This window comes from Juglans regia, chromosome 16 (genome assembly GCF_001411555.2).
Source record: "Juglans regia cultivar Chandler chromosome 16, Walnut 2.0, whole genome shotgun sequence".
NCBI lineage: Eukaryota > Viridiplantae > Streptophyta > Magnoliopsida > Fagales > Juglandaceae > Juglans > Juglans regia.
The window spans coordinates 9758356-9782844 of NC_049916.1; the positions used below are offsets into that span (position 1 = coordinate 9758356).

The 24489-nt window shown below is 38.5% G+C and overlaps 1 pseudogene; it reads right to left on the reverse strand.

Annotated features, from left to right (window-relative positions):
* Positions 1 to 5753: 5753 nt before the first annotated feature.
* Positions 5754 to 13555, reverse strand: LOC108993449 (annotated as a pseudogene).
* Between the last annotated feature and the right edge of the window lie 10934 nt (positions 13556 to 24489).

The following is a 24489-nucleotide window of genomic DNA, read 5'->3' on the forward strand; positions in this document are numbered from 1 at the left end:
CTCATTGTGACTGTTACCTCATCAAGTTCCCCTGGATCAAGAGTGTTAACAAGGGCTGACCATACATTGAAAACCAAATCACTCTGGATAGATAGCTTTTACACTTTCTTTGTTCCCTGACACCACACATCCTTAGCAGCAATACATCCCCATAGAGCATGGCCAAAGGTCTCAAATTCCTATATGCATATTAGGCATAGGCTATCCTTTACTACCTTCCTCCTTTTCAAATTAGCTAGAGTGGGAAGAGCCTCACTACACGCTCTCCATAGGGACATCTTAGTAGAAGGGGATACTTTTAATTTCCAAATAGTCCTCCACACTTGGTTGTCGCTAGCTCTGACTGAGGATTCCCCTTCTAGTTCTCTTTCCATCTCTTTGCTAAGGTGATAGCCACTCTTGACAGTGTAGATGCCATCAGTAGTAAATTGCCATATTAACTTGTCTTCTCTCCCCATTAGGCTAATTAGAATGGCTTTGATGCCATCTATTTCCTGTTGAGAAAAAATTTCATAGAGGAGAGGTTCCGTCCATTGCTTCAATTGAGGGTCAATGAGGTCACAAACTTTGTCACACCAGCAATCTGCTTCTCGGGTTGTCAGAATTTTTTGAGAGGGGAAGGATGGTATCCATCTGTCTTGCCATATATTGACTTTGTGGCCATTCCCAACACTCCATATGAGGCCTTGCTTCAACAATTTTAAGCCTGCATATATGCCTCTCCAGGCAAAAGAAGGCCCTGTCCCCAACTAGGCTTCTAGCAACCCAACCTTGTTGAAATATTTTTGCTTCAGGATCTTGGCCACTAGGGATGTTGGATTTTGTAGGACCCTTCATCCTTGCTTCGAGAGCAAAGCTGTATTAAAGCACTTCAAGTCTCTGAATCCAAGGCCTCATATTTCCTTGTCACTGAGTTGCTTCCAATTGACCCACTGAATCTTGGAGGAATCTTCATTGAAACCCCACCAGAACTTCCTGAGCAGCTGATTTAATTTACTAGTAATAGATGCTGGTAGCAAAAACATTCCCATTGCATAAGTGGTAATGGCTTAGAGGACTGCTTTGAGTAAGATTTCCTTGCCTGCAGCAGAAAGAAACTTAGTTTTCCAATTGGTTACTCAAATCCAGGTCCTATCAATTAGAGAGTGGAAGGAAGCAATATTTTTCCTGCCCACCAGAGCAGGTAAGCCCAGGTATCTTTCAAAATTGGTAGAGGATTGGATACCTGCTAGCTACATAATCTGTCTTTGTATTACTTGGACAATATTCTTACTAAAAAAGATGGAAGATTTGTCTTTGTTTAAGACCTGTCCTGAGCCTTTCTCGTATAGATCCAGGATATGAAGTACACAGTTGAGTTCCTTAGGCTTTGCTTAGCAGAACAAGAGGCTGTCATCAGCAAAGAACAGGTGGTTCACTATGACTGGGCCTCTTCCTATTGGAGCTGGAGTTAGTCTGCCACATGCCTCTACTTGGTTTAGAAGAGAGGTGAGAGCTTCTGCACATAATATAAATAAGTATGGAGACAAGGGGTCTCCTTGTCGCAGTCCCCTAGAAGGCAAGAAACACTTTTGAGGTTCTCCATTCACAAGGATCGAGTAGGACACTGAGTTAAGGCATGCTTGGATGATGTTGATCCAGTGTAATAGAAATTCCATTTTGGTCATGATGGCTTCAATAAATTTCCATATCATAGGCCTTACTCATGTCCAGTTTAAGAGTCATGAAACCTCTTTTGCCTTTCATTCTTGAGTTCATGGAGTGTAGTATATCATAGGCTACAAGTGTATAATCAAAGATGAGCCTTCCAGGTACAAATGCGCTCTGGTTGGGGGCAATGAGCTTGGACAGTATGGTTTTCAACCTGTTTGCAATGGTTTTAGAAACAATCTTGTATAAGACATTACACAGACTAATATGTCTGTAGTCAGCTACTTTTTTAGGGCTTTGAACTTTGGGGATGAGGGAAATGAAGGTATCATTAACATCATTGAGTGAGCCACCGTGGTTTGGAACCTTGAGAGCATAATTGCACACTTGTTCACCTACCACCTCCTAGTTTTTTTGGTAGAATTGAGTAGGAAAGCCATCAGGACCAGGAGATCCTTAGGAATTCATTTGAAAGACCGCTGCTGTAATGTCTTCCCTAGTGAAAGGTTCATAAGCCATGCCTTAATTTCCATATCTAACTTTGCGCTCAGTGCATGCAAACAGTTCTCAAAATCCAAAGGGTAGGAAGTAGTAAATAAATAGGAGAAATAACCTGTGAAGACCTCTCCTATTCCTACCTGCTCAGTGACACATCTTTCTTGTGGATCCTCTATACATTTGATTGCATTGATCTTCCTTCTCTGACTTGCCTGCATGTGAAAATATTGAGTATTCCTGCCCCCATGCTTGAGCCAATGCTGCTTTGCTCTTTGACGCCACTTGAGATCATTTGCTGTAATGGAAGAGACCACCTCCTTTTGAATTTGTTTCATAGTTGCTAAGTGCTCACCTGCACTCGTGCTCTGGAGATGGCGAACACTTTGTTTCCCCTTTGTGATATCCATGTGTTCTTGTTGCTTGATTGTCTACCTCCAGACCAGTAGGTCTTTTTGGCATACCCCAAGTTTGGTCCTTAGTAACCCGGCCTCACATTCTGTTGTACTAGCTTTCTGCCACGCCTCACATACAACCCTCTGGCACTCTTCCTTCATTTCCCATGCCATCTCATATCTAAAGCACCACCTTTGTTTCTTTGTCCCATCATTGGTGTTATGTAAATCAATGGACAAGGGGAAACAATCAGACTTAATGGCAGCAAGGGCAGTGCACGAGCCATGGTTATAGATGTCATTCCATTCCTTGTTTCCAAGTGCTCTATCAATGTTTTCCTTTGTAAAGTCCCTGCCACTCCTATTATTCGACCAAGTAAACCTCTGCCCATATGAGTGTATGTCATTGAGTCCACAAAATTCAACTACTTGCCTAAACTCTTCAATATATTTGTATGGTCTATTGGCTCCACCCATTTTTTTGCTTTGATGGAGGATCTCATTGAAATCCCCAGCACATAGCCAAGCCATGGAGCTAGGAGGTTTGAGCATCCTCAATAATTGCCAGTTGTTGCTTCTTTTCCCAGTGTCAGGATGTCCATAGAATCCTATGAATTGCCATATTGGTCCACTACCTGCTTCCTAGATCAAGGCACTAATGTGCGATCTAGTATAATTAATGACTGTTACATTCCATACTTCTTTCCATAAGAGGGCAATACCCCCACTAAATCCCACACAATCCATTGAGAAACACCCATCCATCTTCAAACTTCTCCTTACCACCTCCATTCTTTTACTCCTACACTTAGTCTCCACTAGGAAAACTAAAGAGGGATACTTCTCCTTAGCTAAGTTCCTAAGGACACTAACTGTTTAAGGGTTCCCAAGCCAAACCCTCGAACAGTTCCACACCAAAATGCTAATTGATTATGGCAGAGCTGGGAACCAGCCGCTGCCTTAACCTGGGGGATTCCTTTTGTGTCATAACTTCTCTTGGAATTCTTTGAAATAGGTTCCTGCAATGGTATACTCCTTTTACAGCCCCTCTCATATTTATTCCTGGCAAGACAATTTGAGATATCAACCAATATTAAGTTACCATTGCCTTTTGTGTGTGTTACACTGTCACGAGCTTTCCTTTTCCATTTCATTAGGGTGCTCAATGCATTATCTTTAACAGATTGCATGGTAGTGTCTGTGCCATGTAAACTACCTATTTCCATCCTATTGTTTTTGTCTTGTTGTTTTAGGCCACGATGACAATTAGTAGGTACCACCTCACTTATGTTTGAGACTTCCCGCTTTCCCAGTTCAAAATAATTTTTCATAGTTGGTTCATGAAAACCATATGTCCCTGGTGTTAGGTTGGACTCAAGATCCATTCCCACATGAGCACCTTGGGTGTCTTGGAGTCCAGAGGGTTCTACAGAGCTATTGCCCTCATGTACGTAGGGTACTTGTATATGGTTAGAGGGTTGACTTACCTCCTGGAGTTTAAGTTGGTTCCCGAGGCAGGGATCATTAGGAATTCCTGCACTTGCACTACCATCTATTGGTGACTGAGATGGGCCTACACGAGATCCTCCTCCCTTATTTTCCGCTGATGACATCTCCAGTTTTCCCGCCAAGATTTCCGAGTTGAAACTTTGGTTGTTGTGCTGTGAATTATCCGGGACAAAACTACCCCTTCCACCTTGTTGTTCCCTCTAGTGGGTGTTTCCTCCTTGGAGCCGCCATATCTACGTCTATCAAAGATATTGGTGTTTCTGGGTTGGCCTCATAGCCATGGACCAAATTGAGTTGAAAACTGTGTATCTCCTTGTTGAGCAGTACGTACCCGCATGCAACTTTTCCCTTTGTGATGAAGGACACCATATTGAAAACAAAAGCTTTGCAATCTTTCATATTTAAATGAAACCCAATGATGTTTATCGCCTAGCTTCAGCCATTTTCCTCGCAACAAGGGTTTGTGGAGATCCACCACCACCCTCACTCTGAGATACCTCCCCCATGCACGACCAGCCGCCTCTGCGTCAACCCTGATGACATTGCCAATAGAAGTTGCAAATTGTTCTCCCAAATCTTCTATCATGGTTGCTAGTAGGAGGTTATGGAGTTGAACCTAGAAAGGTTCATAGCGAAACTGCAGAGCATCTATGGACATCTTTTCATCCACCTCCATCATGGTGAGGAAATGTCTGTAAAAAAATCATGATCGTCCACTTAGGACCCTTTCTTTGTCAACCAACTAATTCTAGAACTTGATCAGAAAACATTGTTCTCCAAGCCCCTTAAAGGTTACCCACCCTTCAAGCCTCCATATTTGGGACATTGTGATCCTAAAATCTTCGTTGTTAACGCCCTTATCGGTTAGGGCCTTCCCCACTATACAATAGTTGCCCCGATTTTCCTCTCCGTTAGCACTCTCCTGCTTTACATGGAAAAAGGAGCTCTCTTCCTTGGAGAGGTGTAGTTTCTCCCGTTGTGTTGCCAAATCCTCAGCCTCCATTATGTATCACAGCCAAAAGAGAAAAAACAAGCTCACAGAGAGTGAGACTTTTACCTTCGACGAATCAAAGGCACTGAAACCTCACGCTTTCTCCCAGAGAAAGGGAAGGCACTCCTTTTTTCAGAGGGCCAATCTATGAGTCCTAAGTGTATCATGCTTGTTAATAGATGCTTCAAGCATATTCATTAAATAGGTTCAATCAAGGCTAATTAAGCAATCGTTTTTAATATTTTATTGCTTGTCGAAACTAATCTAGCATATGACAAGAGTTGAGGCGTGCATTTGCAATAAAAAAATAGAACCAATTCTCAAATTTATTAATCATGATGATCGATTTGCTGTCTCTACAAGATTAATCGTTTTGAAATTAATCAAAGCCAACTATTTTTAATTTAAACGCAAAATTATGTTAAAAGAATATAACCACTATATTCTCACAACGCTTGTCGATAGTATATCTACATGATTGCAAACCAATTGTAATGTATAAAAAGATGCACAAGTACTGGAAATCTATTCAAATACAATATAAACTAATATTACATATTCTCAAGCTCCAAAAATCTGCCTGGAGCATTTACAAGCAAATACCAATATTAACAGTACACAATTAAAATAGTAGTCATATCAAACTTCTATCAAATATACGTAAGTTGCTTAGAGAAATGCAATCATCGACGACGACAGTACTTGTGAAGAAATTATATGCTCTTGTTATCCTTCTTGATTTGCAGAAGCTTGTCATAGATACACCATGGAAAACTAAGGAAATGGGCCCTATCCATTCCCTGAGTTCCCTCATTGTGGCGACCCCAATAAGTATGATGAAATGTGACATGATACCAGGCTGATGCTTTTGCTTTTGCATTATCAGTATTGTCTGCATCACTCCCCTCGTTGAACCAGTTCCTTGCTTCCATTCTTAGTGACTTTACAGCATATTTAATTGCATCCAGATCCCTCTTCCTATCAAAATGTTTTGACATTTTCAAAACATTGCCGCTGAGAATTTCGGCTTCAGTTTGGATTCCATAATACTCCATCATATCCCCCAACTTGTAATCATAGTCACATTTGTATTTGGAAGCATCGCTGAGGTAGTCCTCAAAGCCTTCTACTTCCATTTCAGGGTCATAATGTTGTTTTGCTAAATCCAAAGTGAAGGATGCCACAGGACTCGTGGGCGATGCAATGTCTTTCACTTCTTGGAAAAGCTTTCCGATAACAGATTTTGATTTGTAGCTCTTTTTATTAGGCTTTTCCATAAAATCGGGATACTCTTTGACGTGTAGATAAGGAGGTATTTCGGCTACAATACCAGTTTTTGGGAAGTCAACAGCAATTGAGTGAAGCTCCGCAAGTTTCATACAGTTAGAGCTCATTGCTTTATCGGGCTCCCTATCTGCAAAGACGACGTGGGCATTATCGATGATTCCTAAATTGTCGTTGACTATATAGTCTGTGAAATACTTTTCTACTTCCTGCAAGACAACAATAACATGCTTTTCAATGACTGCATGCAAACAGGAGAGAGGAATGAAATGTTGTGTCACCAACTTTGTTTAGATATAGATGTCTATATGGAAACACGAACTTCTTACATGTCTATATACTTCTATATATATTCTCATTGGAAATGCAAGCATAGATGATTCTCTCAATTGTTATGGACAAATGTAAAGAAATTATCAAAATACCTCTATTGTAACATCATGATCGACTTGCTTAGCAGGTGCTGGATTATATTCCATTGGTTCAATTTGACGAGGAGGAATAAGATCAAGATCCCAAGAGACGAAGTACAAATCTCCATCCAAATCACTTCCCGAACATTCGTTTGGATGTGGTCTAAACGTACAAATAGGCAGTCATTAATATTACATATATTCACATGTATGTCTGCATGTATGTGATGAGTCTTATGTTTTTATAGATTAAAGTCTCATATAAATGGGATATTAAACTCTTACCTCTCTCCCTTTTGTGGAAAAACAACACAATCCACCATATGATGTAGGGCTGGCACGTTCACAGCTTCGAGGACTCCCACATCTCCTGGGTGTAGACAAGGGTTTTTAGCAACAACCACCTGACCTACACAGATGAAGTTATTTGGGTTACCGAGCTCCCTACTAAAGCGAGAAACTTGCAGAAATACTTGACCATATTCCAATGTCCTGGTTTCGTCAAGGCATCCCATCAAAGCTCTTCCATTTGGACAAAAATCTTTGTTTTCAACCGCATGTCCATCAACTTAGATGCACGGAATGTTTGAAGCATCATTGAAAGAAATGGTTCTGCATTTGGCTTGTAACCACATATAAGCATTTCCTTTAGAACTTTTGAGATCTCCCCTGCGAACATCATTTCCAGTGCCTTTTGTGCTCTCCAAGGATCTATTAATATGGCATTCAGTTTATCTATAGCCTCGCTTTGCATTTTTTTAAAAGCTCGATCCTTAACCCCGAGGTTAGACAAAAGAGTTATTATCTGACGATTGAGAAAACAGGGCCGAAACTTACACCAATCCAAAACATCGAGTTTTGTGTTATCCGATTTGTATTTACACATGCTCTTTCTCAATGACAACTTCACCGATGATGTCGGATCAACAGCCACAACACCTTTGTACCCTCCATATCGAATCTGAAATGCTGATGGAACAGAGTTGCAGCGTAACTTTGTTGCCACTTTGCGAGCCAATTCTTCAAATATCTTCCCTATGCCTTCTGAGAAACAATACGTGGCTTCTCCCCTCTTAACTTCTACATCGGGAATAACTTCAATTTCATCTATGCCAACGCTGGCAGTTTCTCTAGAAGAGCCAAAAGACTGACCCAGTCTGGCACAATATTTTGCCACATTCCTTATCTCTCGAAAATCACCCATCCATTCTCTGATATCTGCTGCAGTCAAGCCAGGTCTTGAAGCAAACATCCAAACAGAATTTTCTCGTAGCTGACTGTTTGAAAAGGCAAGAAACTCAAACTTCTTATCCCCAATAACTATTCCATTTCTGAGAGTGGATAGTATCCTATCATAAACTCTAGTTCGCTTATCCTCCTTTGCAGATGATGAACGTGGAGATAAAGCTATTGAGTACATTTTATCTAAGTCCTCATCGACAAAAGAAACACGCAGGAAATTGTCAATATCTTCAGGATAATGGCGCAATACTCTGTTGGAGAGATTCAACTCTGGACCACCGAAGTATACTTTAGATGGAGTGATTTGAACCCTGTGTATATATACTAGCCCATCATCTATAGAAATAGCAGTTGTTTGAAATCGAGTAGATGCTGCGTATCTTTTGTACTCCTCCATGAGCCATTTCACAGGTTCATAGCAGCAGTCCTTCAAATGAAAAAGCTTGTCCAGGGCACTTTCTATCATGTTGATTTTGATTCTCTTTGGATCGACCAACCTATAAAAATCGTTAACAATTGCTGGCCCAGGAACACATCCATGCTGAATCAAAGAGTTGATCTTAAACAAGATTTTATATGGCAGGTCAAAGCGTGTGGGTGGATTCACAATGGGCACAAGAACTGAGCTGAATGAGTAAGGAGAGCCTTCTATCAATCCAAATTGGTTTTTATTTCCTTTACAATGGAAAAAATCAAGACGTAATTTCCCAAGCCGCCTCTTTTTTGGAAGCTCCAAACATAGAGCATAAGATTGGCCAATGCGGCTGGATGGAGTGAAATCAACTTCTCTGACCCACTCATAATGACGAACATCAGATACATCTTTCACATATATCCTTGGAGCACCAAGTAACTAGCAAAATAGACAAGATAGAAGAAAAAGGGTGGCAATTTCGACACAAAAACCATTAATATCAGTAGACTGTAATAATATAAAAAATGCTTGTAAGAAAGAGTATAGCAACCTGGATGAGAAGAAATTTTGTTGCTTGACCACGTGGAAGATATAGCTCAATCTTCCTAATGTTCTCGAAAGAGATCTCAAACTTGTACTCTTTGGAAAGATGGGAAAAAAAGAAAAACAAGTTTTTGGCGCCAAAAGATTAGTACAACTACTTCTAGCCGAAGTATACTCAAGCTAACGTAGGCATGGGCTGGGGAGCCCACCTCACTCTTAAGTGAAAAGTGGCAGCATGTAATTGCATTCTAAGGGAAGGAACATTGATGTAACGCCCCAAATCCGGGTGGCTTGGAGAATTACTACTTGTCACTCATAAACATGTCTCCCAACACATCCAAAGAAAAATTCTCCAAAAACTTTATAAATGAAATCAATCTCAAATCTTCTCAATAATCTCATTACAAACTCCACACAAACTTTAATGCAATAATAATAAATCAAAGGGGTCCATAACCTCCCTGTAATAGTAACATACCAAACTGAAAACACCATAGGTCCTACTAAACCCAAACATATAATTAAAACTCAAAGGCATTAAAAACTAAGAACATCAAGAGTCCTTATTCCAACTACATCTCCTCAGCTTAACCATGTTCACCAATCTAATCCAGGTCCTCATTTGGACTCTCCACATCATCTGAAAAATATTATCATGATAGGGGGTGAGTTATCACAACTCAGTAAGCAGAAATCATATGTTAGCGTGCAAACATGAGCATTTACAAAGTAGAGCATGCAAAATAAAATATTTTCCAGAGTTATCTTGTAAAACAAAACATATTTCAAAAATAACAGAGCGATGGTTTTAAGACAGTAAAACCCATAGTACTTTGGCATAACATAAACTGAATATCATCATCAGATCAAAACAGAGTATCAAACAGAGCAAAGACCATGTTTCACCCCCGTGGTAGGGTTGTGCTAACCCCGGTGGCCAAACCAGGCAGAGACAGATGTGAAATCTTTCCTTTATTCTTCTCGGAGCCCCGAGTGTGCACACAGGAAAGACCACAATAAAACCACTTTGTTTCTAAAGTGGGTGCACTCAGAGACAGAGAAGTTGGTACCAACCCAAACAGAGCAGAGCAGAGCAAAGCAGAGACAGAGTCAGATACGAAAACCAGTACACCATGCCAAAGGTTTTCAGATGTTATATCAAAATAATACATAGTACCAAAACAGAATCAGACAGTTTACACACGCTGAACACAAAAGCCAGAACATCTTTCTAAATAAATGCACAACTTTTCATATTCTCAATATCGCTCTTTTTCCAGATTTCAGAAACCACATGACAGAATTTAGCTCATGTCTACACAATGCATGTCAGAACATATTTTTCTCTTTTTCGTACAGATTTCATGAGTATGCAAATAAATGACCGAGGTTGGTTTTGTTTTTTCCCAAGTTCTCATTTCACCACAAAAATATGCAAAGTTTTCTAGAAAATCAACCTCAGTCTCAAATAATTAGTGTAAGGCCTAGCATAGGAACCCCGCTTACCTGACTCCTGCAGCGTATTATCTAAGCCTTGAAAATGATCTCTATCAATCTCGTCACCTATTCATAAAAATAATATAGATACGCTGAGTATTAAACGATAATTGACATAACGCCCATCTAATAATTAACACTCATAATCTCAACCCATAATATAGCAAAAACAACTCACTAATACTACTAAAAGTAATTTGGACAGCCAGCATTTCAACCCGAAAATACCATATTCTAATTTTAACAATTACCAAAACACCCACCAATATCCACGTCAAACACAAATAACCAAAATATCAACCCCACCTCAAAGGCCCCTAACTCCAAGCAATCATCACAACTCAACCACAATGCAGCTCCAACTATTAATCTCCACTCCCAACGGTCAAATAGAAACCCATATAGCATAAAAACAACCCCCAAACAATCCCAAGCATTACTCGATTTACTGCTCGACCAACCCAAAATAATTCACAATTCCAAGACCATTCCAATACAAAGTGTTTGTTTATTCACAAAAAGTGCTTGAGAACTCACAACTACACTTCCAAAATATTTCATTGAAGTGAAATAAACTGACTTGAGGTGAAGTGTGTGTGCGTGCGTGTAAGACCGAGACCGAGCATGGCTTACCAGTGAAAGAAAAGAATAGATTCTCCGGAATTAGCTTCACTGATTACACGAGAAACTGAAAACTGAAAGTCCAAAATTAGGAATCACAAGCCACGGAGACCCAAGAACCGACGAAAATGCAACTCAAACTCACGGCAACCAAAACTGTATAGATGAGAAACATCAAAATAAATAAATACCAAAAGCAGAAACTGCACACTACAGCAAGGGAATCCAAAAACCAAAGGAATGAAGATGAAACTCTTACCAGTCGAAAATGGAGGGATGCGAAGTGATGCCCGTGTGTTGCAGAGGAAAACCGAAATGCACAATGGAGAGAAAAACAGAGGAATGCAGGAAACGGTAACCGAAACCAGTGCTGCGCAAGAAAGAAACCGAACTTGAGGAAACTTGGGCAGAGAATCGGAACCCACAGACTAACGCAGCAACAAGAAAAAAAAAATGAAACCGAAAAGGAAAATAGAGAGACGTGGGAGAAACAAAGTTGCGGAAGAAACTGAAACCAAAAGAAAACTGACCGTGCGAGAAGAAAGGGAGAAAGAAACGGAAAATAGAGGAGAGCTCTTACCTCCCTAAATGACGCCGTTCGGGACCCTTACTAAACACTAAAATGGCTGGGCCATTTACACGCCAGGTCCGGGCCACTTGATGAAGAATCTGGGCCTTACAATTGACGAATCTAATAGCTTTATAACACTTGTTTACTAAGTTCACAAATGACAAACGTTGTTTAATGTTACTTTTGTTTTCCATGATGGGAAGAATAAGGATGGAACGGAGAAGAACTCAAAAAGTGCAAACTTAGGCAACGAGAAGAGCGGGGGGAGGGGATTCCTTCTTGCTGCGTAAGAGTTGGCTGTGTGTGTGTGTGTGAGTACACTTCGCTATGCATGGATTTCTGGAAATGATGACTATTTTACAAAAATATTCTTAAAGTACTCTTGGGTATGATCGATCTTGACCATTTCGTGTGAATTGTTTTCCCTCTTTCTACCAAACTGATGAAAAATTGATTGATCTGATGACTAAATTTTCTTCGTAGGTAAGTTTTCTCTCTTCCTCTATTATTTTTTATTCTTTTCGGGCTCCCATATAAAGTGATCGGACAAGATTGCTATGATCCGTTTAGACTTTAGAGCCTCTTACTTTAAGGAGTTAAAAACTGCAACTCAAAATATAAAATAAAAAAAAAAAACGATCGAAAAACAACAAATATAAATTGTAATTGGAAAAAAAAAAAATGAAGAAGAAGAAGAGAAAAAAAAACTAATTAAAACGATGGGAAAAGGGTCATTTCCCAGTTGATCATCATGTAATCTTCCTAAATATTTTTATAAGTTTTGGGAATTTTAAGAACTTTTAAATTTTGAAAAACGTTTTACATATTTGTTTATTATTTTTTTTTAATTTTTATAAATAAAAAAAAACAGGTAATTTCTTGAGTTATTTTAAAAAGAAGAAAAACTTTCAGTTATTTTGGCCTTTGGGGCACAAAGTTACTAAATCTGATTTTTTTTTTTTTTTTTATGAAGATTCAGCATTTTTATTATTCAGAATTTATTAGCTTATAAGGAAATTATCATTGAAATTAAGTAGTTAATTCTATGGATGCATGATAGCACATGCTTTAGCACTGCTTATATAGTAAATATTTTTAATGAAAAAGTTTTGAGATCCTAAAGCATAGAGACGTTGAACTCTAGCAATAACCTTGCCATGTGGCACGGACTTGGTTTACTAATAACCTTGCCAGAGCCATCATATATGACCAATCATAATGTCTACATTTGGAGAAATATTCAAACACTACGAGAATGAAACTTTGCCATCTCATATATATCAAAATTAAGAGAGCATTCGTAATTATTTCTTACTAGAAACAAAAACAAAAATGGAAATGGAATGGATTCAATTCTTGATACCATGACATGAGTTGATAGATCCGTCCGTTGTGAAAAAGAACATGGTGGGAGTTGATGAAGAATTGAAGTTTATTTTTTAATTTAAACACTTGAATAAGAAAATTTATCAATAAAATGTGCTGATGTGGCGCTAGGCAAATCCCAACACTTGCTTATCTAAAAGGGAATGTCCCCACCTTGTACTCACTGCAAGAAAAATATTCTTTTCCGGTAATTTTATAATCGCTGCAAAGAAAATGCCGCATGTTTTTGCAGCGATGTATTTGTGGCGATTTATTATGTTGCAACGATGTAATTTATGTCGTAATAGAATTGTGGGCCCCAAAACACAAAAGATCTTTATTTCCCCCCGAACTTTTTCCCCCAACCACGCTTGTTCTTCTCCATTTCGATGAAATCAGACCAAAAGCAGAAAACCCATTTCTCCACCTGCCATTGCCAACGGTCACCGCGCATTTTTCGACGGACGAAAGGTGACTTGAAGGCTTCACTGCGGTAACTACACCGTTCACCTTCATATTTCCCTTTTCCCCACACCTTTCTCCCCCTAGTTCGTGTTTCTCCATGGACAGCCCACCCTGCAAATCCACATTTCTCGTACCCCAGTGTTTTCACGGCTTTCATTTGATGGTGGCATCACTTCATTTTCGAGTCGTTTCCTACCCCTAGAAAGTCGCCGCACAGTGCCTCCATATTTGGCTTGGAACTAAGTTTTTGGGCTTCATTTTCCTATCAACCGAGTCTGATTTCAAGGAATATATTCCCTTTTAGGTATATTTTCTTGTCTAATTTTTCCATTACATTGTAACTTCACGCATAACTTTTTGAGCTTCATTCCCATGTTCTTCCTTGAGGTTTTATTTTTGCTTGTACAATAATTTTTTTACACTGTCAATCTCATTCCCATGTTCTTCCTTTAGGTTTAATTTTTGTATATCTGCCTTTTCTGTATGTGGTGGTCTAAGTTGTGGATATTAGCAGTTGCAAAATTCGTGGGTGATATTCAATAAAAAAAATAGAGCCTTTTTCTTGTAGCGTTTATGGCCCCTTTTGGTACATTCTAATATGTAGTTAAGTGATTTCTGTAAAGAATGTTGCTTTGTTTGAATGTGCATATAAAATTATTTTTTGTATGATTTTTTTTGCTGATCATTAATTAATTGTAGGTTAACTCTTTCTTTTGTATCCATAATGAATAAATGCCTTTTTTGATTGCCCATGTGGCCACTTGATTTAAAGGATTAAAAATAGAGTATGGATCATGCAAGCATGAACATCTTATATATATAGGCATCTTAGATAGAATTATATGCATTGTATGAGGCCTTTAAGTATTCTAAACTACTTCTTGAGCTACCTAGTTAGGCTCCATATGGCTATAGTCCATTAGTTTCCTCGATTTAAAGAACAAATAACTTCTATTTTAAAACCTGCATTGATTTAATTAAAATGATATTGTTAGAGCTATCAATACAAATCGATTGTTGTTGTTGTTGTTGCTTCTGTTTCTATCTGTGTCTTTCAATGTACAATTCCAATTATAGTTGTCTTTGAGTAGGCAGTTGTTTTCCATTTTGGTTCATAATCACTAGCTGTGCAGTTGTGATATCATGTGCTTTTTTTGCACGATTGTTGCATGTATATATGCATTTTGAACAAGTGTTGATGTGGGTATTAGATGTTGATATACTATGTTTGAATTTTTTTAATTTGCACACCACAGATTTTTCATTTTTTGCATTAAATCCCTACTTTATCAATCACCCATCGACATCATAGCATTTGGAATGTACATATATCATCCCCCTTTACCCCACAACAAATTGCATGTTGTATGCCTGCCTGCTTGTGTCTTTGATGTGGTTCTCAATTGCTTAAAGTTTGGTATTCGACACTTCTTCATAAAACCCCATGAATAATATATATATTTCAAAAGAGGAAAAAAAATTATGTGACTACACCATGATTCTTTCTACCTAGCTAATAGTAATAAGAACATTTGAGATGAAATTAATTAACTCTAATGCCCAGTGGTTAGTTTCTGACTGAAAACATATATGATCTTACCATGCTAATTACTTAAACTTAATTATCTTCTTACTTCTTTTACTAAATAATGGTATTTTTTGTTCAAGTTCTATAATTATCATGTTTTGTTCAAATAGAAGGGTGACTCTAGTCTTAATAAAGCAATTATTAAAAGCACAATTCAAATTTATCACTTAAACCTGAATTTAAGGTGACAATGTTTTTTATTCGATTAAGTCGATTTTTAAAACATAAGATTAATCTCTCTAATTTTTCTTATGATGACAGTTAAAATCGCCGGACTCCAACTATGTAAAAGACACATATCACATCCTTGGGGTATCTCTTTTACACTAATAATGCAAAAGACACACACAGAGCATGCTAGCTTGGCATTCAAAAAATCTTTTTCTAAAAAAATAAAAGTTTCCTTACGTGAACGTTGCATGCTCTGCTAGGGTTTACCCTGTGCGTCGCAGGTCTTTGTGGGCAGTGATAAGCGGCCCTCCGGTGGTCTCTAGTACCGGCGGGTTGGACAAGAATCCGGCAGGGCCCCCCTCTGGTGGGGCTAGAGCTTTCAGCCCATAATGAGAATAGTGATTGATGCACGTTTGTGGAGAAGTTGCAGCAGCCTATCCCTCCTCCAAAATTTAAGCTTTCAGTCTAGCATCCTGAGGTAATCAATGGTGAACTTGGATTTATTTTCTCGGATATTGAGATGGAAAAGGCAGCCGAAGATTTAAAATTTGCTTTAGTTCTTAAGTTTTTGTCCTCCAGACCATCCATTGATGTTCTACAAAAACATATTATCAAATCTTTGGGGTTTAGTGAGGTGCCGATGATCAGCTTTATGGATGACTTTCACGTCCTTTTACACCTTGCGAATGAGAAAGATTATTTCCATGCAAGGGCACGTGAAGGCAGGGTGGGGGCAGGTGTTCCATTTCATTTGTTCAATTGGTCAGTGGGGTTTGATCTGAAAAAAGAACCATTCATTGCTCCTCAATGGATTTTTTTGCCCGGCCTTCCTTTGCATCTATATAGGTTGGATTGCCTACTAAGTTTTGCTACACGTTTTGGTAAATTTTTGGGAACGGATAATGCGACCGTATATAGAAAACGAGCCACAGGGGCACAGTTGTGTGTTGCAGTCGATCTTAGAGACGAACCGATAAAAGGCTTTCCTGTGACGGTTGGAACACACTAGATATGGCAGTCGGTGGTTTATGAGAAGCCAGGTTTTTATTGTAATAAATGCTTTAGGCAAGGTCATACTAAGGTGGCTTGCAGAATGGTTCAGCGTGTAAATTGTGGTAATGACGGGAAAAAGTATGGAAAAGTGGATGGGCACAAGGAAGATGCTAAATTTTGGAAGGAAGTGGATTGGAAGAATCTTGTAGTTGTGATAAACCATGAGGAAGGCATTGTGAAATTAAATATTGAGGCAAACCCAGGGTCTATGAACAAAGCCGAATCTAGTAAGGCAAGGGAAAAAGCAGCGGAGTGTGGAAAAGAAATTATGAATGTGAATCAACCGATTCTGATGGCTAGCAGAGAAGGGGAGTGTGTTAGTGGGAAGGGGGGGCTCATCTCCTCCTGTCCCACGTTTCCCTGATGAGAACAATCTTGCATCTGAAACAATGAAGCTAAGTTCCGAAGTGTTAGGTGGCCCATACGAGTCAGTTCAAACTCCTGTGGAGGAAACTGTGGTTGGCAATTTACTTGAGGAGGTTCATGCTGTTACACAAGTGGATAATGGACAGAAATTGCCTGATAATAGCACCCAAGATAGTGATGATGATTGTGAGGAAGTTTGGTGTGATAGTGTTCTACAGGTGCAGGTTGATACTGAAAAGTTGCAAGAAGATTTGGAGAACTCTCGTAAGCAGGTCTGCCAGGGGGAGAGAGCGCTGTTTTATGATTCTAATAATGAAGAAGGTGCTCTTCCTGTTAGGATGGGAAAAGAAAAAATTTATGATTCAGAAGTCGATCATCTTACGGCAAATGGTAAATCACATCCGAAGGAGGACAAGACTTTGAGGAAATCACAACGGGTTCACACCCAATCTCCAAAGTTGAACTTATGATTGATACAATTTTTTTCTGGAATATTAGAGGGTTGGGCAGTTCTAGAGGAAGATTGAAGAAGCTTTTTGCTAAATTTAAGGTTTCTTTATTTGCCATCTCAGAAGCTGTTGCTGCTGATAATCGTATGGCTTCTCTTGGGTGTTTTTTGGATTTTAATCATTATGCCTCAAATGCTAATCAGGGTGGTAAGTTGTGAGTGTTTTGGAATAATCCAAACATTTTTGAAGTTGTGCTTTGTACGTCTCAAACCGTGTCTGTTTGGTTTAAATGGGATGCTCGCCGTGTTATAGTTACTTTTGTCTATGCTAAGTGCTCTTATGTTGATAGAAGAGAACTTTGGCATGACTTAGAAGAGAGGACCGATACGGATCAACCATGGTTAGTTATGGGTGATTTTAATGTTAGTCACAGGGATTCGGATAGAGTTGGTGGGAATCCCCAACCTCTTATTTCGATGTTAGAGTTTAATGATTAGATCGTTGTGGTCTTTTGGAGCTATCTAGTTCTTGTCAGAACATGTCCTAGTGTAATGGGCATGGGGGAGTGTCCAAAAGTTGGGCAAAACTAGATAGAGTGCTAATGAATAATGTTTTTGCTAGCCTATTTCCTTCTGTTTACTTCAATTAATTGAGCCGAAAATCTTCTGATCATTGTCCGATGGTTGTTTTCTCAGATCTTCCTGCTTCTTCCTATGGTCCTTCTCTGTTTCATTTTCTAAATATGTGATGTTTACATGATGGGTTTTTAATGTATGTGAAGGAAGCTTGGAATAAACAGGATGTGGCGTCTAGGCTTCTTAAGCTCTCTATTCGTCTGAAAAGAACCAAGCTAGTGCTTCGTGCTTGGAATAAAAATGTATTTGGTAGGGTGGATGTCAATATTCGTGCTCTAGAGGAGAGGTTAGATTTACTGGAAAACCAACTTCAATCTGGTTTTTCTGAGGAGCTTGAGGATGATTTTGTGACTACTAAGACCGAGATTGAATTATGGGATAAAAGGGAAGCTTCTCTTCTAGGCCAAATTGCTAAAAAGAAATGGTTGACCGAAGGAGATCAAAACTCGAAGTTTTTTCATTTGGTTATTAACCATAGGCACACTAAGGGACATATTAATAAAATGGTCCTTGTAGATGGGAGAGTTTTGAATACTGCTAAAGAGGTTCATGAGGAGGTTGCGGTTTTTTTTCGTAATTTCCTTTCCGATGCTTCTATGGTGGAACATTGTGATTTGTCGATGATTATTGAGAAGAAAATTTCGGATGAAGAGAATCGTTGGTTATGAGGGGCGCCTTCTGAATTGGAAGTGAAGCAAGCTATTTTCTCTATCCCAAAGAATAGTAGTCCGGCTCCTGATGGTTTTGGATCGGGTTTTTATACGTCTTGCTGGGATATTATCAAAGAGAATGTGGTGGAGGCTGCTAGAGATTTTTTTAGGGGTGCTCCTCTTTCCAAGTTTTATTCCTCCTCTTTTATTGTTCTTATTCCGAAAGTGCCTGAACCTTCAAGTTTTGATAAATTTCGTCCTATTAGTTTGTGTTCTGTGGCTTATAAAAAAATTTCGAACATTATTGTGAATCGTCCTAACTCTATTCTTGATAGTTTGGTCTCACATGAACAAGGTGCGTTTATTCCTAGACGTAGGATTTTTGAGAACATTACTCTTGCTCAGGAGATGGTTCAGTCGCTGCATAAAAAAATTGTTGGTGGTAATTTTTTAATAAAACTTGATATGGCTAAGGTGTATGATAGGGTGAATTGAGATTTTTTAATGCATGTGATCTGAGCTTTTGGTTTCTCTGAAAATGTTTGCCAGATTATTGCTAATTGTGTGCAGTCTTAGTGGTTTTCTGTTATGATTAATGGAACATTTAAAGGTTATTTTCAGTCTGCTAGGGGTCTTCGTCAAGGGGATCCTCTTTCTCTGTATCTTTTCATCCTCGTGGAAGAAGTGTTGACGAGGCTTCTCAGAATAAATTTTGAGAAAGGACGGATTGGTAAATTTAGTCATCCTATTGGTGCTCCTTTGGTTTCTCACTTACTTTATGCTGATAACATCCTTATTTTTGCTAATGGGGGCAAGAGGTCTATTAAAAATCTAATGCATACTCTTGATATTTATGAGAAGTGGTCCGGTCAACAAATTAGTGGGGAAAAATCTGCTCTTTCCCCTCTGAATTGATCTCGGCATCAAGGAAGAGGAGTTTGTTGAGTCTTACGAGCTTTAAGGAAGGTAAGTTTCCTGTTACCTATTTGGGTTTGCCGTTGGTTTCTGGTATATTGACCACCCGGGTTTTTGAACCGTTAATTGATAAAGTCGGGAAAAAAGTTGCCAGTTGGAAGTTTAAGTTGTTATCGTTGGGTGGTAGATTGATTTTAGTCAAGCATGTTTTAAATAGTATGCCTATCCACTTATTGTCTGTGATGAGTGTGCCTTCCATATCTTTGTCTCATATTCAAGCTTTGCTAGCTAATTTTTTTTTGGAGAGAGACTGATGGTAAAAGAAAATATCATTGGAGGTCGTGGAGTAATATTTGTTTGCCTACTAGAGAAGGTGGGTTGGGCGTGAGAGACCTTAAAGAGGTTCAAAAATCTCTTCATATGAAGTTTGCCTTCCGCATTTTGTCTTCCAACAATCTTTGGTTTGATTCTTTCCGTGCCAAATACCTTCGTCATGGACATTTTTCTACTTACACGGTGAGACCGATTGATTCTAGATTCTAGAGATCGATTTTAAAGATGCTGCCAGAAGTTATGGATAATGTGATTGTCCTAGTGCGTGGTGGTAATGCTTCGTTTTGGTTTTATAGATGGTTGGCATCAGGTCCCCTTTCGATACGGGTTGAAGATGTTATTAATAATAGAATGCGTATTCAAGATTGTTGGTCCAATAACTTTTGGGATGAGGACATTCTTAGGGAGCTGGTTAGTGAGGAGGTTGTTGAGGAAATTTTACATATGCCTTTTAATGGTACCCAAGATCTGGATTTGTTTGTGTGGAAACCTTCCATTGATGGTAGCCTTTCTACTCATACAGCTTGGGAGGTGGTGAGAAAAAGAGGTCAGGAATTACCATGGCATGATTGGTGCTGGCACCAGCTTCTTCCTAAACGAATTTCTCTTTGCTTGTAGAAAATTTGGATGGATTGTTTGCCAGTGGACGTTCGGGTTCAAAGTAAAGGTGTGTCTCTTGCCTTTGCATGTGATTGTTGTGATCAGAGGTGTATGGAAGATATCGATCATATTTTTTCTATGGGGGTTGTGGCTCTTGAGGTCTGGTTTTATGCCAGTATTGCTTTAGTATTCCTTGTAGGCACAGTTTATCGTGGAAAAATAAAGTAGCTGCCTGGTTTTCTTATGCAAAAAAAAATCCTTTTTTAAAGGTACTCTTGTTGGTTTAATTCCTTGTATTATCACTTGGTGCCTTTGGAAGAGAAGATGTAAGGCTTACAATGGATGGTAAGTATGATTCGGTTGAGAATGTTTGGAGAAGCGTTCGGGTGTGGATCAAATCTTTGGCAAATAATATCAACTCATTTAGTAATTTATCCATGCATGACTTGAAGATTTTGGAAGAATTTAATTCAGAGAGGCCTCGCACTTCTATGAGACCTGATAAAATTGTTAAATGGTCTAGGCCTCCTACGGGATGGGTTAAGCTTAATTGCGATGGGAGTTGTAGAGGAAATCCTGGTAATTCGGGAGGGGGCGGCATTATTAGAGATTGGAATGGTATGGTTAAATGGGCTTTTTCTGCTCATTATGGGGTAGGCACGAATAATGGCGCCGGAGTGAAAGCAACTCTGGATGGCATTAGACAGTGCAAACGGCTCCATATGGTTAATGTGATTATTGAAAGTGATCCACAAATTGTTGTTGATTGGCTTCGTAATGATAAATGTTCTTTATGGTATCTTTGAGATTTTTGGGAGGTTTTGCACAAGGAACTTGAGGGGATAAATTTTGTAGTGGCTCACCAATTTCGAGAAGGTAACAATGCAGCGGATTTGCTTGCTAGAGATGGTGAAATGGGAACGAATGTCACGTATAATGGGAACCAAGATCTTCCCAGGTATTTAAAAGGTATTGTGCGGCTGGATTTTTTAGGCATTCCGTATTTTCATCGTTAGTTTGTACTCCGGGTTTGTTTTGTTTTTCTATTTTTTGTTTTTGCTAGGCTTGTTTAGATGTTTTATGTCTTGGTATAGGCCTGTTAGGTTTTTTTCATGTTTCTTTATAGACTTGTTTAGACTGTTTGTCTTTGTTGTTTCTTTCGTTTCGGTTTTTGGTTGGTTTGTATTTGGGAGGCTTTTGTTTTTATATTCTTATCTGTAAACTCCCCTATACTTGGCTTGTAACCAGAATATTCCTTTGCCATAAATGAGGGTTTATTAATAAACTTGGAACAGTGCCACTACCATATGGCTTCCGGCTCTTTGGTAAAAAAAAAAAAAAAAAAAAGAACCATCTTTTTCTTAGTTTTCATTTATAGGTTTGGAATCAATGTTTTTCTCAAGGTGGACTTGATTTTATGCTCTTAAAAGTGTCAACTTTGTGATGATCAAGTTTTATTCTCTTGAAGCTTTGAGAAACACTGCTATAAAACTTATTTGTAAGTTCAAAAGTTCATTCAAGAACAAGAGGAGATAAACTCAACTCACAATGAATAAATTCATCAAATTTCATAAAACTAATTAAAATGAGGCTACAAAGAGTATTTAAATCAAAACATAATTAAAATTCTAGCCAAAATAAATCTCCATCTTCCAAAAATGCCCCTGAGTGAATAGTATCGCGTCTACAGTATGGCTACAGTAGTCGGTTATAGTAATTTCTTGAAACCCTAGTTCAACAAAATAATAACTTTCCCAACATGCCCTTGAATAGGCGCCCCCCTTAAGTCCTTCTTATAATGAACTCAATTATTCTAAACTAATAAAATAAGTCATTTAAATGAATTAAATAAGTTGAAAGCCTTTAAGTGCCCAAAGCCTTTAAGTCATGTTGTTGCCCTCTTCCATAGCTTGTATCAAATGAATCAAAACTAGATTTTCGTTCTTCAAGCCCATCTTGAATGTTAGGCTCTTGCTAGACTCATCCCAAGTGGATTGTACCAATCCTTGCATTGCCTCATTGATCTTCTTGGCTCTTGACCTTGTAATTGGCCTATCTAGAACTTGCAAGGATCTTTAAGACTAAGTCCATATTGGTGCTCATCATTCATCTTGTTTCAAGTGAATGAATTGAACCACACAAGACCAATGAATACATTCACGTCGGAGCTCCCTATGACGAATGCGACCGACTTTTATAATCGTTGAGCATCCCAACTTGGGTATCAAAACAGCCAAATGGGTTTTGCTCCTCATTCTCGTCATCCCTATTCACACCAAAGTTCAGCAAGTTGGCTGAATGAATAGCTATGTAGCCACATACATTTTTGGTGAAAATTAGAACATTCTAAATGTGAATACTAACAAATAATAATCTATTTGTTAATTTCAGATGTTGAATGTATTTCGAAGTGTATGATGTGGCTACATAGTTATCCATTCAACTAATCTGCTGAACTCTAGTGTGAATAGAGACGGCGAAGACCAGGAGTAAAACCCATTTGGGTGCTTTGATACCCAGGTTGAGATGCTCGATGATTATAAAAGTCGATCACATACATCTCAAAGTTTTCATGTCAAGTTCATGTTCATGCATTCATTTATCTATAGGTTGCTATTATTTGTGGTTTACTTGTATATGTCTGTGATAATCTAGTGTATGTTGACTGCTTAGTTGCTGAGATTTCTTGAAATCTCACTGTGATAGTTTCCACTACTATTGTCCATCCGGAATGGTAGAAGTTGTTACAAGCTTAGACGAGAACTCCAATGACCAAGCAAGAAGAGTACGTCACCTCATCTAGAGAAAATCATACCTAAGATGGTCATGAGCTCGCCCAAGCTCCCCATCTTAGAGCACCTTGAAAGTATTGATCAAACAATCACCGAGATACTCCAGTTTATTGAAGAATTCAAACGGCTTAGCAATCGGAATAATGATCGGACCTTAGAAAAGCGAGTGAAGCCTGATTCCTTTTGATGGACAAAAAAAAAAAAAAGGGAGAGAGAAGGGAGAAAAAAAAAGGGACCATGGGAATAAGAATAAAAGAAAAGAGAATTAATTATGGTTTTTGTGAAACAGTATTTTAATGGTCCCTGTGTTTTGTGACCATCAAAATACTTATCGCTCTTGTAATATATACTTTAAAAATATATGTACATAATTGTGATTTTATTCTTGTAAGTCGTATTATAGTTAAAACATTATGCAGATTATGTGTATAATATGTGTTGTAAACAAGAAAATAATTCTAAAAATATAGACAAAATTTTATCCGTTTATAGTTAAAAATTTGAAACATAACATCTCTGATCACTACTTGTCAACTATCCTTGCTGAAAAGTAAATTTTATTTTAACATATATTATAAAGATCACTCATACATGCCAAAACGTAGTATATTTTTAGGTGCACACCTATGTCAATTACATGTGTGGGTTTGCTGAAAGGTATTTTTGGTTTTAACATATATATGCCACGGTCTGTTAAATGAGAGGGTTTTTAAATTATTTTAACATAAGCTGAGGACCTGATCATGTACGTATATAGGATATTGGTTAAACATGCAACTTGATTCCATGGTTGTGAAAGTGGTCTTTCATTCCCATCTAATATTAGTTGCTTTATTTAATTGTAAGAATGGTTATGGATGCAGAAAAAGGTAGCTCCGATCACATGAAAGCTAATGGATGTTTGCTAAAGATATGGGAGGACCACGGTTCTGAGGGGAACTTGTCACCATGCCTCACTTAGAGAAAGGAGTTAAAATCTGACTGGTGGGTATACACATGTGCATCTACCCCATTCATGTTTGCCTAAAATATTTATATGTAGAATTGATGATTCTGTGAAGAACATTGATAAGTGTGATTTGTATTACTCTTTTATTTATGAAAAGTGTCAGTTTTCCTTCAATTCTCTTGATTTTATTTTATTTTTATATGTATATATTTTTTATTTTCTTGGATTTGAAGGAATAAGAAGATTTAGTGCGAAAGAAGAGCAATTTGGTACAAAAGAAGAGACTACGAATCCAGACCGATGAGAGGGGACGAGATTTGAAGAGAGCTGAGGAGATTTAGGCGAGAAGACTTGGCAACAAGGCTTCGAGCGGTTAGATTGGACGACCAGTCTAAACGACCAACTTAAAAGACCAATCTAAACGACATTGTGGACAACAACTAGCAAAGGCGAGCAGCTTTACTGCTCAGTAGGTTGGCGAGAGGAGTCTTTCATCTCAGTCAGGAACCTTACATCTTGGCTATTGGGCAAG